Raw genomic sequence first — 19754 nt, forward strand, 5'->3', positions numbered from 1 at the left:
AGTGACTGCTCAGGTGAACAATGTTGTTATTTTAGCCTATTTGTGTTTGGAAGTGTCTTTTAAAAGCTGAGGAGTGTAATGTGATACAGGTTGAAGTCGGGAGCCAAGATCACAAGCCTATATTTTCCTTTCTTCCATTTGCCCTCCATTCATATTTTAAAAATTTACCTTTTTCTTTTTTTCTTTTAATATTTTTAAAATTTTAATTATTTTTTTATTTTTATTTCTATCACGAGTGGCCGCTCACCTTGAGATGTCCCTTTATAACCACAGGATCACCTGTATCACCCACAAATCCATATAAAACATTAATCCTCTATTTAGGGCTACTTGCCAGGGATTTGGTGTTTGATAGAGGGAAGCTAAAGCCTTCTCCCCCAACTTGGGGTCCTGCTCAATGTCTGGGGGTGGCTCCTGCAGCTGTTGGTATAACACGGGGTTGAGAGTCAAACCCTAAATCTGTGACAACAAAAATACCTGCAAGTGATGGGAGAGCACTTGAAATCCCTGCAGTGCTGTGCAGCATCACCAGGCAGGCTGCCAAACCCACAGCTTTTTAACTAAACAAACAAACAAAAGAAGCCCTTAGGCCAGGCAACAAGAAAGTTTGTGCTCCTGACAAAGAAAAACAAAAATGGTTTTTGGAAAGGTAGGGTTTGTGCAACCAAGCGAATTAAAACATTGTAGTACCTGAGGGCAAGGGAATCCCTGTGGGGTTTTTTGCTTCAAGTCTTATTTGCATGAGGATTTGCAAAACTGTTCTTGAGTTACATAAATCATCAACCATAATAAGCCTTTATTTTAAGAGGGAGATTCAATGAGAGATTGTCTGCTTTGAAAACATTTCTAAAATGGTGAAGGGAACATCAAAAAAGATTAAATCAAAGGTGGAATAGAGGAAGAACCATGTGCAGACCTATGTAACTTTCATTTTAGAAATAAACAGTACAATCTAGCAGCTTTGCATAGAAGGGCTGAAAATCATATTTATTTTGAGGAAGAATTGAGTTGTTCTTGCATTTCAAGAATGCAAGAATCCTGTGGCAGGATGGTGCATTGCTCACCTTGGGCTCACATTTAGGCGCGTCTCACAGAGTTCCTCATGTTTTCTGAGCTGGATATGCCAGTGAAATAAATATACACTGTAGAGGAAAGATGGGACCCCAAACCAAAGAGATCTGTTTTAATTGTCTTTCAATTTATATTTGTTTTATTGTCTTTTATTTTATATTTGTTTTGGCTGCTGGCCTTTAGCATCCTGACTGATTCACTCTGCTCACAGGGTGTGGTGGTGTTCACAGGGGCCCCAGGACGAGGGAAGAGATGAGAATCTTGACTCCTTGGTTCAGTAGTTTAGTTTTTTTTTGGTATAGTTATAATATATTATATTAAAACTATACTAAAAGAATAGAAGAAAGGATTTCATCAGAAGGCTCGCAAGCAATAGAAAAGAATGGAATGATAATAAAATCTTGTGAGTGACCAGAGAATCCGAGACAGCTGGACTGTGATTGGCCATTAATTAAAAACAACAACATGAGACCAATCACAGATGCACCTGTTGCATTCCACAGCAGCAGATAATCATTGTTTACATTTTGTTTCTGAGGTCTCTCAGCTTCTCAGAAGGAAAAATCCTAGCAAAAGGATTTTTCATAAAATGTGTCTGTGACAGCAGGATGTGTTAGCTGATGTGGTAGGTGTATACTGAGCTTTCTCCCTCTCTGTGCTTTGGGGAGGGGTGAGATTTTTAATTTTTTTTTTTTTTAATTTGGTGGTTTTCTGTGTGAGACAAGGGTGCAGTGAGCCTTTGTGAGCAGCAGCACTCGAAACCTCCCGAGGATCCAGCAATCCCTGGTGCTGGAGAGCTGGAGCTCCCGTGGAGAGCACCTGTGGGAGCCCTGCTGAGCTGTGGTGAGGAGCAGGGGGGGACCTGCAGGAGATTTGCTGGGAATTCCTCTTATTTCAGCTCCTGGGACCATGGAGGCCTTGCACAAAGAGCCCTGGAGGTACTTTTAGTAAATCCTTCCATTACTGATTAAGGGTTTTCCCATTTATTTTTGACTTTGTGAAAATATTTATGTTGGACTCATCTGTGATGAATGGAGTGGGAATAGGGAACACATGGAATTAGCAGGTTCTTCTCCCCTCAGGGACACCACCTCAAATTTTCCCCAAAAATTCGCCATGTGAGGGTGAGCAGACCCTGGCACAGGGTGCTCAGAGCAGCTGTGGCTGCCCCTGGATCCCTGGCAGTGCCCAAGGCCAGGTTGGACACTGGGGCTTGGAGCAGCCTGGGACAGTGGAAAGTGTCCCTGCCATGGCAGAGGTGGTGGCACTGGATGGTTTTTAAGGTCCCTTGCAACCCAAACCATTCTGGGATTCTATGACTTTAGAACCCCTGTAGGAGTGGCACTTTCAGGCACAGTTTGGTGCTGTACTCAGCAGTGTCAGGTTGGTGCTCAGAGCCAATGAGCTTAGAGAGTTTTTCCACACTGAATAATTCCATGCCAGATGTGGCAGGGGGGAGGACTGGAGCTCTCACAATGAGAGCCAATGCACAAACAGTGAGTGCAAAGGAGCAGGTTTTTCATGGGATTGTCTTGGTTTGGAAGGAGAGGAGTCTGCTAAGGAAGGCAGGAGCCTCCCCTGAAATGGAGAATGTAAACCCTCCCCACCCCTCCAAATTGCTATAAATTCGGGGCTCTCAGGCAAAAATATGGGAGCAGGAAATAACAGTTCTTTAATAGGGGAAAAAAATAAAGGGTAAAATGAACAATGCAGTACACTAGAACAACATTGACAGAATCAGAACACAACCTGACACCCTGTGGGTCAGGGTGTTGGTGGCAGTCCCATTGGAATTGTGGCTGCAGCCCTCCTGCAGTGTCAGGGGTGGTTCTGCTGGAGCAGGGATCCTGTAGAGAAGGATGTGTTCTTCCTGTGAAGATCCAGTGGGAGAAGAGGCAGCTGCTGTTCCTCTGGGGAATCCCATGGAGAAAGCTGTGCTGGTGTCTCAAAAACCTCTGGATTATATCCAGGTAGGAATGCTTGGCTCCTCCCTCTGGGCTCACATCTCCCAATGGGATGCTGTAGTTCTTATCAGCCATGCAGTGACATTCAATAGCTGTTATCAGCAATGTCCCTTCCCGAGGGAGGAGTGAATGTTGTCACTCAGAGAGAGAGATAAAGTAAACTGCCCACTTGACAAAAGATAACTGCCATACAGGTGGTAATTGAAAACATCTTGCATTGCAATCTTCAACAGGGACACAGTGGTTGGAGGGCATCAGAGGGGTGTGCTGGGAGTGCTCAGGTTATTGTGGCTGTTTGCAGGGTTGGCACTGCCAGGGTCACTCTGGGCTTGCTGCCAGCTGGGCCCCACGAACTGAACCCTGTTTTCCCTGTTTCCCACATAAAGCTCTGTGTTCCAGAGCCTGCTGTGCTCTCTGGAGCTGTGAAGGATCCTTCCAGCCACTCTGGGATACCCCAGCATCCCTCAAGCTGGGAATGCACAGGGATGCTGCCACTTTTCCCTCTGTAGTAATTACATATCCTCTGAACAGAGAGAGACATGGTTCTCCCAGGAAAATCCTGGGAAGCTGTATAGAAGCTGTAGGAAACTCAGAGGAAAGAATTCAAATAATTATTATATCTTTTTCTGTAACCATTGTTTATAAAAATGTTTCTCCAGAGTGTATTATTCGAAGTTCACCAATATAATAGTGTGAGAGAAGATTCCTAAAGGCCAATCAAGCCCTAGGTCCACCATTGTTTCTATAAAAACTGTAGATTAATAATAAAGTGTCTTTTCATACCTTCTGATAATTAGAGTCTCTGTGTCACCTTTAGCTGTCCCAGATACCCCTTCAGTGGTACCCTCAGCTCAGATTTGGGATGAAGCAGCTCAGGCCTCCTCTCCCCTTCCTTGTGGCAACTCAGTGGTGCAGATTTCAGCACACCTTTTCATTATTCTTCATTAAAATCTCATTGTTCATTAGTCAATTGTAAAATTGAGGCAGGGTATTTGTAAGTGTTAGAAAATATAAAATATCTGTGAGAGCTAGGGTGTTTCTGCATGTGAGATCTGACTGCCCTTGCAGGGTTTTGTGCTTTCTTGAGGCCTCACATTCTGAGCTTTGTGATTTATACAGGAGAAATGGAGCTTTTGTTGCACTGTCACCAGGTTCCTTGGGAGAAAGTGAGCTTTAGCAATTTCTTAACCCTTCATTAAAAATAATACATTTGTGCAAATTATCCAGTCCTGAGGGTTTTTTTAACATTTTCCTTGTTTTATAAGTGCAGCACTTTTTGTCTCTTAGAAATAAAAAAAAAACCTCAAATCTTTTAAAGTTGCCTTGGATTTTATTGCACAGCAAAATACTTTTTCTTTTCCTTGAAAAGGCCCACCTGTGTGTGGAGCCCTGTGATGGCATATGCCTGTCAGTCTTGGTTTAAAAAGAGGGATATTTCTGACTCTTGAGACCACAGAAGAAATCTTAAATCTTTTCTGCTTAGGATTTTAAAGCTAATAATTTTAAAACTTACCATTTTAACCAGAGACAAAAGGAAACTTTGAAATCTTGATTTTTAACATTTTTTATTTTTCAAGACAGCACTCTGAAACTCACACTCTGAAACTCACACTCTCCCTCCTGCCACTTATTCACTCAACACCAGTGTGCAAAACAATCCCAGGCTTTCTCCCTATTTATTTCCAGCTAGGATAAACATGGTAGGATAAAAATTGTGGTCCCTTAGGCTGTGGTTTGGTACAGGCAGGTGTGAGGAGCAGCTCCCAGTGCTGCTTGCCCTGGTCCATCTGTGACACATGGGGAAGTTCTGCTGTTTCTCCCATTTTGTGCAGAGTGGGATGGAGCCACATCTGGAGCAATGTCCTGGTAGAAGAATGACATGGAACATCTTATTCCTATTTTCCTTCAGAATTTATTGCCCTCCCTGCTTCTTGTAAACAGTTTCCCCTCTTTTTTTAGGGGAAGGAAAGAAATTGTCTTGCCTTGCTCAAAACCAGAAGGGGGCTGTTCACTCAGTGTTGTATTTGCATTCCCTCAGATGAAGGAAGGAATGATGAATTCTGACTCCATGTTCTCAGAAGGCTGATTTATTATTTTATGATACTATATTATATTAAAGAATAGTATACTAAACTATACTAAAGAATATTTTTAAGGAAGGATACTTACTAAATGCTAAAAAGCTAATAATGAAAATTTGGGACTCTCCCCAGAGTCCTGACACAGCTTGGAACTGATTGGCCATTGAGTCAAAATAATTCACACCAGAATCCAGTGAAAAAATCACCTGTGGGTAAGCAATCTCCAAACGCATTCCACATGAGCAAAACATAGGAGAAGCAAATGAGATAAGAATTGTTTTCCTTTTCTCTGAGGCTCCTCAGCTTCCCAGGAGAAAAATCCTGGGTGAAGGGATTTTCCAGAAAATGTGAATGCCACAACTCAGCTACAACCTTTTCCTCTTGTCCTTCAATGGAAATGATGAAAAAAGACCTGGGTTTAACAGGGATTGATTCAAACCTTTCCCTCCACACCTCTACACCTCCAGCAGCTCATACAGGTGTGGTCTGGGCACAGCTTTGCCCAGCACCTCTCCCTGGAAAGGCCCTTGCTGTCCTTTGTGTCTTGACAGGGTTAATGCATCAAAGCCAACCAAGGAGTGTTCAACGGGAGTTGTTTGAATCTCTGGAGCAAACTAAAACAAAAGTGACATGAGAAAAGCAGTCATCCATTGTTGCCTGATGATAGAGGAGTTTTTAAAAATCAAATGCTCTGGTATAGCCTGGCTGTGCACAGAGAAAAACCTAATTAATTATAAATAAGATGGATAAATAATTTAAATGTATCACTTATTTCTCCTTTATAGTTTAACTCATGAAAAAATCATTTCAATTAGAAATTTCAACTCAATCTGAAATGCAGAGAAGCATGATGGTTCAAGATGGATGTGAACTCCTTTATGATCTTTATGATTTTCTTTCAAAAATGTGAGCTTTCTTTTCTCTTTTACTTTGGCAACTTGGGTGATAAAAAAGAAAAAGGAAAAAGACTGCTGACAGAGACAGAAACAAGCAAAATTTCCTTTGATAGGGTAACAGAATATATTTTTAATTTATGAATTAATAAGTATGTTGTGTGCAATGTCCAATTTGTCAAAAATGTCTTGGTTCCCTTCTAATTCATGTTAAATGCATGAAATAGATGCAGTTTCTCCCCATTAATTATAATATCCCATTTCCTCAAGAGTAACGAAAGATGATTCATTTCTCTCCTCTGGCCCTAACTGGCTCCTTGGTATTACTGATAATGGGTTTTCCCATTTATTTTTGACCTTGTGAAACTATTTATGTTGGACTCAGCTGTGATGAATGGAGTGGGAAGAGGGAGCACATGGAATTAAGAGGTTCTTCTCCCCTCTACTCAGGGACCAACTCAAATATTGACCCAAATATTCTCAAGATCATTCTGCTCTACTGAAAGATCTTCAACCTTAAAAATTGTGTTTGTGGTCTATAAGTATAAAAAACAATTCATGATCCTGTTATCCCTGATGCTGATTTTTCACCCCCTCTACTCCTATGTCTTCATTCTAATAATTTCTACATTTAGGGCTACATTTATTTCTCCATAGTTCTGTATCTTTATGTCTCTGTGTTTTCCTCAAGTTTAGAGATGTGTATATATAGTAGCTGTATGCTGATGGCTCTCATCTGAAGCACAAAATATGTCCTAATTGCTTCAAATTACTGCTTTTGCTTTCAGTTAATAGTCTCCTGTTTTGTTTCGGTTTCCGCTATGCAATTTTCCTGTTCAAAATTGTATATGCAGAGTACATATATGCTTACATCTGTGGATGGCTGCAAGGGAAATATACTGGATGTGGTGTGAAATGGGGATTTTTATTAAACTTCATTGAGATAATGTCAGGAGGAGACCAAAATCAGCAGAGATGGAATCAGAGCAGCATCTGGTGACTGTTATTGAACAGGGAGGTGGAAGGAAATGATGAGATTTGAGTAGGCCAAGAGCTGGTGCTGCCCCAAGATTGGGGGGATCCCTGGTATCAGGGATATCTTCTTCAGCCTGGAGAGGAGAAGCTTTGGGTTGACCTGATTGTGGCCTTCCAGTGCCTGATGGAGCCAACAAGAAAGATGAAGAGAGATATGATTTCTAAGGACAAGGGGAAATGGCTTCACTCCAACAGACAGTGGGGTTACATGGGATATTAGGAAAAAATTCTTCAGTATGAGGTTGATGAGGCCCTGGCACAGCTTGCCCAAGGAAGCAGTGGCTGCCCCATCCCTGGAAGTGTCCAAGTTCAGGGTGCCTGGAGCTTTGAGCAGCCTGGAATGGTAGAAGGTGTCCCTGCCTGTGGCACTGGAACTTTATGATCTTTAGGTCCCTTTCAAGCCCATTTTGTGATTTTATGATAACTTTGATACCTAGGAAAATAAGATGAAATGAAGTCTTTGGCTGTCTTCAGGGCAGTGAGCGATTAGCATACAGACATTTTAACACCAGAGCAATTGGTTTTAGTTTTTCTATTGCTGGGGTTTTTATCAGCAAGAGTGAATTTCTCAGCCACTGGTTCTGTCCTCTATGACCCTAAAACAGAGACCTTTTTGAGTATTAAGGAGTTTCATTACTATAAAAATAATTTTATGGTTATTTTACTTTGTAACTCTTAGAAACCAAAGGCTTTGTGCAAAAAATTTTAATATTCCAGTTTCCATTTGAATTCCGTTTTTGTACTTTCTCTTCATGATACATGGAAGTCCTGATGCCTAACAGGTCAACTGTGCACATCTATATTTAATGATTTGATAAGCTTCTTCCACCTTTTTCTGTTCTGAATTTCCTGAGAAGAGCTTGTGATTATGCATTTCTGATGAAGCCTTTGATGGAAAAGCATTGGAATTTTTTTCCCCCTTTCCTCATTCAAAGTACATTTAATGTGCAGATCTGGAAAGCTCAATTTTTAGCCTAATAAAAGAATCTGAGAGAGGATGGTGGGGGAAACAAGGTTTTGGAATTAAATTGAAGCTAAAAGTGTAGTAGAGGAGAAGTGGTAAAGAAAAAGCTCTTTCCTCTTAGGCTTTCTTACATTCATACCTGATCAGCTGAGGCTTTTAATTCCAAGGGTATATTTGGAAGTTTGAGATTTTAGCGTTTCCCCAATGATGCCTTGTGCAGGCTGACCCAGAGCAGAGGCTGGACAGAGCTAAAGAATAAAGCAGGGATTTATGAAAAGCCTCCATGGATGTACCTTGGGCAGCAGCAGAGCCCAGCCAGGGCTGCACCCAGGATGAACCAAAATGGCCCCAAAATGCACGGCCGGGCACGGGCTCTGTCCCTGGGATCAGTTCTGCTCCATTTGCACCTTGCAGTTCATTGTCCCATTCCAGCTTTAGCCCTGCAGTCCCACCCTGCTTGTTTTTCTCTCTCCAGCCCACGGGGTTTGTGCTCCTGGGCTGAGATTTGGGTCATTTGTCCTTGGTGCCCAGCTGGAGCAGGAATTGTTTTGTCTCCCTGCTCTGTGCACAGAGCTCACCATTCCATCATGTGAACACAGCCCCACACACTAAAGCAGCACAGAATCTGAAAAATAGAAAAGCTCAAACCTGTGGAATCACCAAGGATGTGTTACAGACTCATGGATGATGTGTTAATGACACAGATATTTTATTTTAAGGTTAATAAGGCACATGTCACTTATGGTAATTACCCATCACAATTGTGACCAGGGCAGGGATTGTCCCTCTGTGCTGGCTCTGAGAGCTCCAGGGCTGGGCCCAGTTCTGCTCCTGCAGGAGAGCCCTGGAGGGGCTGGAGCGTGTCCAGGGCAGGGAACGGAGCTGGGCAGGGGCTGGAGCCCCAGCAGGGGCTGAGGGAGCTGGAAGGGGCTGAGGCTGGAGCAAAGGAGGCTCAGGGGCCCTTGTGGCTCTGCACAAGTCCCTGCCAGGAGGGCACAGCCGGGGGGGTCGGGCTCTGCTCCAGGGAACAGGGACAGGAGCAGAGGGAGCGGCCTCAGGCTGGGCCAGGGCAGGCTCAGCTGGGACAGCAGCAGCAATTTGCCCATGGAAAGGGTTGTAAAACATTGCCAGGGGCTGCCCAGGGAGCTTTGCAGTGCCCATCCCTGCAGGTGCCCAAGGAAGGCCTGGACATGGCACTCAGCCTCTGGGCTGGGGACAAGGTGGGGATCAGGCCCAGCTTGGCCAAGATGGGCTGGGAGGGCTTTTGCAGCCTAAATTTACATGATTTATGTAGTTCAACAGCTGCTTCTCTGTTCCCTGACAGTTGCCTTAGCCCCTGTCACTGGCTCGTGCATGAAAAGCTGCAGAAGCACCTCTTAGAGGTAGCACCACCCCAGGCCTTCTGTTCAAGGGTCCCTGTGCCAACAGGCTGCACTGTGGTCAAGGTTTTATTATCTGATAAAGTGTCTGGGGAATAATTTTTCCCACTAAAAATTCCTTTAATTTTTTTTTAATGAAGTAAAATAAGGAAAAAGTATTCTTCATTGAAGAACATCTAAAATCAGGTAGTTCAACTTTGATGAATTCGTTTGCAATCCTAGTGAGCACCCCAGTTACAGAGCTGGCCTCTTCACTTTTGGGTTCAGTAATAATTTCTGATTAGCTCTATTTGAAAATGAGCTTCAGCTGGTGATTTACACAAACTAAAGCTCATCATTCTTGCAAATCTAGTCAAGTAGTCCTAATATGGCAAGGCTCCAAGTGGAATATGTTCAAAATGTGGTGGAAAATCGTGATTTGTATCTGTGTGTTGAAATCTTGCTATTAACAAGGAGCACTGTGATCTTGCTAAATTTCACAGGGAAGTCTTCCAGCAGCCTTAAAGATAAACAACAGTGCTGGTTATACTGGGATAGACTGACAGATTAGGACAGAAATCAGAACATTGTCTTGTGAATTTTTTTTTATTCCCTACTGAATTTAAACCAGCAACTTCAAAGTTAAGATTAAGAAAAAAAGGGAAACAAAAAAGATTCTTAGGAGAGTATACAGACCAAAGAGCCTAGGACAATATCTTTTCTATATAGAACATTAAATGTAATGCCTTAAATAAGAATGGAGGAAGATTTGGGGAGCTGGGATAGGAATAGGACTAAATGGATGTGAAAATTCCAGCAGTTTAGCAAAATTGCTAACAATTACATTTCACCTTTTTATTTTCTCACCTTATCTGTTTAGTGTAGTTCAAGCATCATTTAAAGGAAATCTTGATTGCTTTGTGGCATTGGAGATTTTGTTAAAGTCTATGCCTAATCTCCCAAACACTGCTATAATTTCCATCCCCAATTTGGTTTTGAGGGTTGTTTTTTTTTTCTCAAAACCTTTTTCTGTGTATGGAGATGTAAGATGACCTCTTAGTTGTATGGACATAACTTGATTTGTTTTGCTCTTAAAACAGCCTTCTAATTTCCCACCTTAAATATTTTCACAGCCAGCTTTGTTCTTCTACCAGGATCATACTTCAACCTAAACATTTCTCCTACTCCCTCAGTGTGCACCTCTCTGATATAATTATTCTTGGAGGAGGACAGTATTTATATCTTTCCATTAACTTCTGTGCGTTAGAAATCAGATACAAACATAATTGAACAAAATTAGATGCATTTTCTTCCAAAGAGTCTCACAGAGTGAAAAATGAATCATTGAGCATTTTATTTGAGTTCTGTGTGGGATTTGCCTGGCACCTTTTGACACTTAATTTAATTTTGTTAAATTTGATATTGAAATATAGATGAAAATTCTTTGATAAAACACCACTCTCCTCTGCTTTCTTTCAATCACACCTTTTGGAAGAATCAACTCTTCTGTGTGTTTAATAATACCTTTTAAATCAGCTGTTTCAAAATGCAAGGGGAAACACTAATTTCACTTAGCAATAGGATGTAGCTACGCTGTTGTGGCTTGGAGAGGGAAGTGTCAGTGAGCTTGTAAGGATGCCAGGGTTCCCCCTGGCACTGGGGCTCACCTTTTTGGTGCAGGAATGAATATATAACCTCAGGAAATAGGGTGGAAAATCTGCCTGTATCACTGTATTATCTGACACTCTAATCACATAAGCAGTTCATCAGTGCGTGCTAAGGCAGTGGCTGATTTTTTTACCTTAAAATATTCCCAGTTTTACATCTTCCTTATCAGCCCTCTGCTCTTCTGTAGCTGCACTGTCCCTGATATGACCATTTTTGTTCCCTGAGAGAATCAGCAGCAGCCTCTCTGCCTTCTCCTTGCATCCTCCAAAGGGCACAGATGCTGCAGGAGTCTGTGGAAACCCTCCTGAAGATGAAAAATGATCTCTTAAAATTATGTCATAAAATTATCGCTCCGGAGCTGTCCTGCTAAGATCATTTTACATCTTGGAAATGGGCTCTCATCCTTCTTCTGCTCTCCTGTGTCACAACTTCACTTTTAAAATAGCAGTAAATGTTATGTTAATATCTCCTTTAAAATCACTCCTTAATGTATGTGTTCATCTGGGTAAAATGCAGTACCCTAAAATATTGTTAGCACTGAGCATTAACATTGGGGGAAAAAAAAGTCTAAATCCTACTTAAAAGAGTATTAAAATGTGTAATATTCTTTTAAGACAAGTCACTGTTGGATATTCTTTTCTGGTGCTTTGTAGCTCCAGAAATTTTTGCCCACACCCTGCATTGAACTGAAGCAGAATTTTTCATTAATCTGGCTGTTAATTTTGACATTCAAAGGTCAATGGAACTCTCTATTAAGATATTAAGCATAACATATGCTCATTATATCATCAGGTAACACTTATCTCAGTTTCATAATGCAGCAGCATAATGGTGTAATAATATTCTGTAAATCACAGCCAGGTATCTAACATCTCCTCTAACATCTATATGTAAATGGAATTGGGAGCAGATGGGGTTTTTTGTCTTTATGAGTATTTATGGTGGTACCTGATATCCTGGTTGACCTATATACTTGTCCTTTTCAGTAAAAATCACATTTCTGTCACTCCACATCTGCCATGTTCATCTATGGGCCTGGACTTTATTTGGATTGCCCATGGAGTTTGAAGGCATGGATAAAACACTTATTTTTAAGGTCGTCCAGTTGTCTGCTTTAAGTATGCAGTATTTCAATCCCAAATGCCTCCCAGCCACAAGAATTCATGTGGAATAAAAGAGATGGAATGAAAGGTTTTTAAATGAAGATCTTTTAGTGGCTTTACACTTTTAAATTGTTGTCTCTGCACTTGGAATAACCTAAGAGCACTTATGAATATTTGATGGTGTGGTGAAAGCCCTAAGTGTGCTGATTTATGGAGACCACAAATGGCTCACCTGGGCTTAAACATTCTTGCTTCTTATCCTTTAACCAAAGCCTGGAAGGTGTAAATTCAAGGTGATGAGGCAAATGTATCATTCAGAAGGGGCTTTCCATATATGGACTTAATCTAATTAAAATACGCTCCATTCCATATTTATTTTGATGACTTTGAGGCAATGCTGATATAAAATGAAGACTTTGCATTTTGCTTAGTGAGCAATACAACAAAAATTATTTTTTTTGTGTGTGTTTGGCTTTTTTAATTAATAATTTGGCAAAACTTTGAAAGATTCTTTACAGATGTTAACTTGTTGCCTGAATCTGCATGCTGAAGAAGGGATTGCTGGGTTTTTTAACAGCTGGCAGTGAGATCTGTCAGTATTTTTGATGGGGATGCACTCCGATTTTTCTGAGCTAATGATTTGTAAGAAATTAGATTTGGGATCTGGAAAATTTGGGTTAAGGAAAGGTCAAGGAATTAAAAGGTTATTATGGGCAATAAAAACCAGATGGAATACAACATTATGCAGTGAAGAGGAACTTCTGGCAGGGCGGGGCGAAGGACAAGTGGAGCAAAGCCAGGGACCAGCAAAGCAACTGGGGTTTGCACATAAAACCAGCATGAGACTGCTTCCCTGTGCTGCTGTTTCCACATCTGGTGAGAAATTCAGTTTAGAGACATAGAACTTGAGCTGGGAGCTCAGGTGCCACATGTCCTTTGGCCAGCTCAGAGCTTTGTGCCAGTGCCAGCCCAGCCATTCTCTGTAGCTATTTTATTTTCTGAAAAATCCTTTCTCTAGGGTTTTTTCTCCTGAGAAGCTGAGAGGCCTCAGGAGCAAAATGTAAACAATGATTATCTGCTGCTGTGGAATGTGACAGGTAGATCTGTGTTTGACTCATGTGGTTGTTTCTAATTACTGGTAAATCACAGTCAGCTGGCTTGGACTCTCTGTCCGAGCCACAAACCTTTGTTATCATTCTTTGCTATTCTATTCTTAGCCAGCCTTCCGATGAAATCCTTTCTTCTATTCTAGTGTAGTTTTAATATAATATATATCATAAAATAATAAATCAAACCTCCTGAAACATGGAGTCAAATCCTTGTCTCTTCCCTCATCCTCGGACCCCTGTGAGCACTGTTACAATTCTCCATTTGGGAGAGGAGGATAAAGGGGTGAAGAGGGGATGCAGGGTGGGGAGACACTCAGAATTCCCATGCAGGCAGCACCAGCAGCCAGGCAGCTCCTGGCCAGACCCATTAATCTGCTCAGCCTGTCAAAGATGAAAGTCAAACTTGCTGTGGGAGCACAGCCAGGCTCGGGTCACCCCCGTGCATGCCGGCTCTGGAGGAGATTTTGCCTTGTCCTGGGAGGATTAGACAAGAGGGTGACACAATTATATTTTCATTCTGGCCCTGCTAGACAAAATATTGCCCATTACACATTTGTGCTGCTGTTTAATTTGCTCTGGTGGTGAGGTGATGTGTGCTGCTCATTTTTAGTGGCCGTGTGCTGCTGCAGGAAGTTATCAGGACAGTGTCCCTCCAATTATGCAATGCAGGTTATTTAAGCCTATGGATGTGTTGTTGGCTGTAACGAGAGCAGGGATTAGGAGCAGCATGTGCTCCAGGATAAAAAAAAAAAGCTTTGGACTGACACAGAAATTGTTTTTTTGTGACCTTATCCTGCTGTAGGAGAATTTAGGTAAAGGTGAACTTTGGCTGGTGACTTCTTACTTGCAAAAAGGGATGTTGCTTTAAACAGAGAGAGGAAAAACTCTCTAGAGAAAAATGTCTTGTTGCTACAAGGGGAAAATCTATAGGCTGAAAGAAAGATATTACAAATTTGTATACTTACTCATTTTAGTAAGGAGAGGAGGCGCCACACATTATAAATTAGGTGAGAGTCCCCCAAAATGGGGCATGGGGGGTGCACAGGGATGTGGGGTGAGGGTTCCTGACTCTGCAACAAACAAATAACACTGGGGAGGTTTCAGTGTGGGGCTGCATCGAACTCTGCCCACAGAGATCCTTCAGCCTCCCCATGGGATCTGCAAAACCAGACCCACATCCCTGGCCAAGGGCATCCCACATGGGGAGAAGTTTCTGGGTTTCCCATACTAATAAAAGCAAATCTAAAAATCTTCATTTTTTTCTTCCCCAGCCAACAAACTACCACTTTCTTCTCTTAATTGTATTTTCTGCTGAGACTTGCTCCAAGTGTAACATGTCAAAACTGTTTTTAATGAGGAAAAATTATTTTGACGAAATTCTGATTCAACAACATATTCAATAAAGTTGCAATTTTTTTATATCACTAATTTTAAAAGTGCAATGAAAATTAGTGCAGGTGAACTCTTACAAGTGCTTTCAGAATAAAGCTAGCAGGATCCATTGTGCCATCTTTAACACAAAACTTCTTTTTCTTCTTGTCAAAACAAAATTGTTCTGTATGATTCCTTTTTTCCTCTTGAGAAAAAAATAACATTTTGCCTTCACACTCTAATTTGGGGAGAAGAAGAGGTCATTTTAACAGTTGTTATTGCCTCTATCATTGTTAAATAACACAGAAGATTTATTTCCTGAACACACTTTTATACTTATTTTTCCCCTAAGATTCATTTATTTGTTTTAAATGTATTAATTTCTTGCTTGAATGTTGCTGACTGTCACTTTTGGTGCTGTGGCTGGAAGGAGTGGCACCTCCTTTGCTCAGAATTCCATGGCTACAAACACAAGGAGCAGCAGCCAGGTCTCCATCCCAGCAGCATTGAATGTCTCCAGAATTATTGCTTGAGCAGTCACTTGGGTCAGATGACCAAAAATTGGTTTAAAATACTTTTGCCACTCATTTTCCCAGCAAGGCATTGGGGCTGTGCTCGGTGGTGGTCTTGGTTTTGTTTTTTGAGGATATTTAGGTTTGTGCTTGAGCAATGACAGTGAAGTAAAGATTTTGCATTTAGTTCTGTTGGCCTGATTCTGGAATTCTCTTTTAGAATTAAGTTCTGATAGAAATGCTGAATGCATCTTTCAGCTATACTCTTGGCCTGCTTTCATTTTCATCTCCCTCCAGCCCATTTTTCTTCTTCTTTCCTTCCTTTTCTTCTTCTTCTTTCACCTTTTCCCCTGTCTCCTCTGAGCTTAAGATCCCTCCTGCCTCCTGATGAAGCAGCAAGAGAATGAAAATGGATTAATTTTGAATTCTTTATAACACAATAAATTAAATATTGGATATGAGGAAGCAAAACTTGATTACTTTTTGTGGGTGAACTTCTGAGTTAAGAAATAGGAGGTGAATTTAATTTACAGAGGAAACATGAAACACTTTACAGGGCCCATGGATTTATGTAAATCTTGTTCTTTTTTTGTATTCCCTGACCTCTTCCTCTTCCACCAAAGTCCTCCTTGGTCTCTGGGGAAAGGTTTTGGGATTCCTAAAGCTGATCTTGCAATTAAATACTGGGATGAATAAAGCCCTCAGTCAAATGAAGGTGCCCAAGTGTTTGACAGCCTTTTTCTGTAGACATTCAGCTTTCACTTAAAAGTAAACATGTTTTCAGGTGAATATCTGGAAGATATCTTAATCTGGAAGATATCTGTGGGTAGAGATTGTCCTGGAAAGAGGACAAATGAAACCATGGTCCTGATGACAAATTCTTTCTACTTGTAAAACACCTGCTCTGCTGTGCATTTGTTTTGAGTTTGGGTATTTTTTTTGTCTTAATTGTCTCCTGAAGGATTTTGCATTATACTGAAGGACTCTCAGATAGTGACACAGCCCAGATTTGGTACCTTTCTGCCTCTTTTTATTGTTGAATCTAGCACCATTCTGACCTTTCAGAGCTAAATATAATGAAAAAGAATAAATCTGTTCAGTTACTGCCTTTTGGTTTGAACTACTACTAAAATGAAGGCAAAATAAAGGTTAATTTTGGCAAAAGAAGTGTAGCTCTAACAACATGACACTATTATTCTACTATGCTGTTAATTTCCTATTAAACACATTTATTCTGTTTTCACTGAGTATACATTTCTACTTAAGTCTTTCCTACAATCCTCTGTAAAATCTCTATGTTTTACAACACTTCTGTTATGTCAAATGCACAAATATTTGATTTTTTGTGGGATGTTTGGTCTCTAAATCAGTCCCTGTGTTTTGTCGGTTCCTGCTGAATGGAGAGTTGCTGACTTACACCTGTGAGGGAGCCTGCTATAAATATGATCAATAGCTGTTTGCATCCTCTTATTTTTATTCCAGGCACATTCCTGTGGTCAGGATGTCAGATCCAGTGTAATGTGGTATGTTGTCTAATCAATAGTAATAATGATAAGACAGCTTTTTATCCTGATGGCAGCTTCATGGGGGGATTTGGAAACCATTTGTTATCTGAATGGTGATATGAAACCCTAACATTAATGCCAACCATGCTGCATGTTCCCTCCGAGTTTTCAGTGCATTGTGTCACCTTCCATTAAGTTTTATCATGTCATGTAGCTGCACTTTGAAGTGCTTTACTTGTTCCTACATTGAGATTTTGAGGCAGAAGGATGTATTTCAGCTTTCTCTGCTGCCAGTGCATCGCAGGAAGCATCCAACTTTCCTCAGAGTTGGGGTCTAATTGCTGCTTATTAAAAATAATGAACTATCTTACAAGTTGTACTTTTCTGCTGCCGATTTAATTAGTGTTCACCTCCCCCCCCACTTTCTTCCCCTCCCACCCCAGCTCCTTTGCTAGGCTGACAGAGCTGAGAGGAGGGAAACTGAAGCAATTTGAAACCTTGTTAGAAATTTATGAAGTGCTAAAATGTTTTATTCCCAGAGGCTGCTTTGCCAGCTGTCACTGGTAAGCCATTCGCTGCCTGTGCTAGCAGGGGGAGGCAGCAGGCCACAGCCAACATGAGCGTGTACATCGTTTGGCAGATTATACACTCTGTAATTAGCAGGAAGTAGAGTGAAACTAATTATTTTTCTCCTCAATTGGGCCAATGACATTTGAGAGGAGGACGGATGTGGTGCTGGATGGGGAAGTTGTGGGGAGGCCACAGATTCTCTCCTTTCCCCGCTCGCTGTGCTGGTGGTGACCCCACTTGAAAAGCACCTCTGCCTGGCTCACAGGCCGTGGCCAGCAGGAGAAAAGCTGTGTGTTTGCTCTGCAAACCTCTCCTGGTCTGTGGGAATGATCCCTTTTGCCTGGGGAAAAGCTGGGCATGGTTTGGTGTCTCCTCCAGTGATGCCGTGTAGGGCAGGGTGCAGGTCTTGAGAGAGAAGGTGCTTTTGTGTCCCCTCACTAAACCTCCTAATGGCTGATTTGGCTACAAAGTGCACTGCCAGTAGGTTCTATCCAGGAAAGTCTGTTTGTGTAGTAGTCTATTAGGACTTTTAGTTTTGATTTCCTGAACTAAAATGAAAATCTGTCTGCTTCCATCTTACAGTTCTCATTTGCAAGCAACGCAGCCACCCCTTACCTGCACACATATGCTGCAGCCTGGAAACCAGATCTTTTTTCTCTCCCCTCTAAGGCTGACCTTTAAAGTTCATTTATATCTGTGCATTTCCAAGGGAAGACTTTCACAAGGTCACTTCAAAGACCTCATTATTTGAGTGGAGTCACTTGAAGTACAGTGCACAAGAAGCATACTGCTAGAATATGAACCACTAGAAAATGCATTAAGGGCATTTAGAAACATAAAAATAGCTGCTGCTTTTCTGTCTTTAACACCAGGTGTGCTTCAGTGTTTTGAAAAACACTAGCTTTGGCTTTTTATTTTGTTTCTTTCCTATAGCCTGATAAAACTGCTGGTTTATATTTTAGGTGCTGGGCCTACATTCTGCTTTCCAGATCCAGTGTCATTTTAATCAGCTCTTTAATTAGACAAAGAAGTGTGTGCTGGCTTTTTATTTTACCCTTTAAAAAAATTTACTTTTTCTTTTTTATTTTTCTGTCTCCCCACCTTCCATCTTGTGGTGCTGGTCCCTTGAGTTTTGCACTGATCATATTCTTAAGAGGTCTAATGACAATCCCTCAGTTCCCTCCCTGAGCAGATCATTTCTGTGCCTAACTGCTGTTAAAGTTAGTAAAAGCCTAATGTGTGTAGCCTTATTATTTTCTTCCCCTCATTTGATTTCAAAGTCTTTTCTCTTCATTATGCCAAACAGAAGTGAGGAAGTTCTTTTCAGTGAAATGTAAAGACCAGGAAGAAGTGGGTGTTTATGTGTACTCAGGAAGGGAATTCAACAATAACAAGGCATTTTAGTGTCAGCTGTGTATAAATTAAAGTGGATGTTCCATGTAGACAATGCACATACTTTAAGAATGAGCTATTTGTAAAAAATAGGGTGTTTTTTTTTTAAAACAATCGTGTCTTTCTTAACAGCATTAGGTATTTCTTCAAAGTAACAATGCTTTTGTGTGAAAATTGTTAGTTTAGGTTGACTCTACATTGTAAAAGCACAAAGGAATCTGAGCTCGAGTTTGGAATGCATCAAATGGGTAATGCTGCATTTGCATTAGGATGATGTTTACAGGGCCTTCAAAAGGCAGGAACTGAAACTGTGCTTCAAGACTCTTCACTTCTCCCTCTTTTCCTGCCAGCTCTTTGTGCTCATCCTGAGAAGCCTCACTCATGGAGTGCCTGGTTTCCAACTACCAATGTTTGTGTCACCTCTGCTCACAGGGCCCAAAAAGGGACCTCGAGGTTCCTCAGCACTGTGGGCAAACCCTGTGTGCTGAGCCCTGCTTCAGGCAGGAAAATGGAGTTTTGTCACATCGTCCCTCAGACACCTTTGAATTCATGAGGGTGCCCAGCCTGTGGTGCTCACAGGGTCCACAAAGGGACTTCGAGGTTCCTCAGCAATTTGTGCAAACCCTGTGTGCTGTGTTCTGCTTCAGGCAGGAAAATGGAGTTTTGTGTCACATTACCTCTCAGACACCTTTGAATTCATGAGGGTGCCCAGCCTGTGATGCTCACAGTGTCCACGAAGGAACCTGGAGGTTCCTCAGCAGTGTGGGCAAACCCTGTGTGCTGAGTCCTTCTTCAGGCAGGAAAATGGAGTCTTACATCACATCACCTCTCAGACACCTTTGAATTCCTCAGGTTGTCCAGCCTGTGGTGCACCTTGTCACTTGGCTCCTGCCAGCGCAGGTGGGATGGAGAGTGGTGGCCAAGCAGGGACTGATCTTCCTGCAGCAAAGCTGCCCCTGAAATCAGGCACTAATTCAGTGCAGGCATTGCCAAGCAGGCTTTAAACCTGTTTTTGTGGTAGCAGGATGGCTCAGTGGTTGCAGATCCTTTTGCATGACCAGAGGTGCATTCCCTGGCAGAAAGGGCAGTGCCCCCAGTGGAGTTTGCAGCTGCCTTAGTCCTTCCAGCAAATAATCATATAATTCTTACAGTTTTTGC

This window comes from Ammospiza caudacuta, chromosome 2 (genome assembly GCF_027887145.1).
Source record: "Ammospiza caudacuta isolate bAmmCau1 chromosome 2, bAmmCau1.pri, whole genome shotgun sequence".
Classification (NCBI taxonomy): domain Eukaryota; kingdom Metazoa; phylum Chordata; class Aves; order Passeriformes; family Passerellidae; genus Ammospiza; species Ammospiza caudacuta.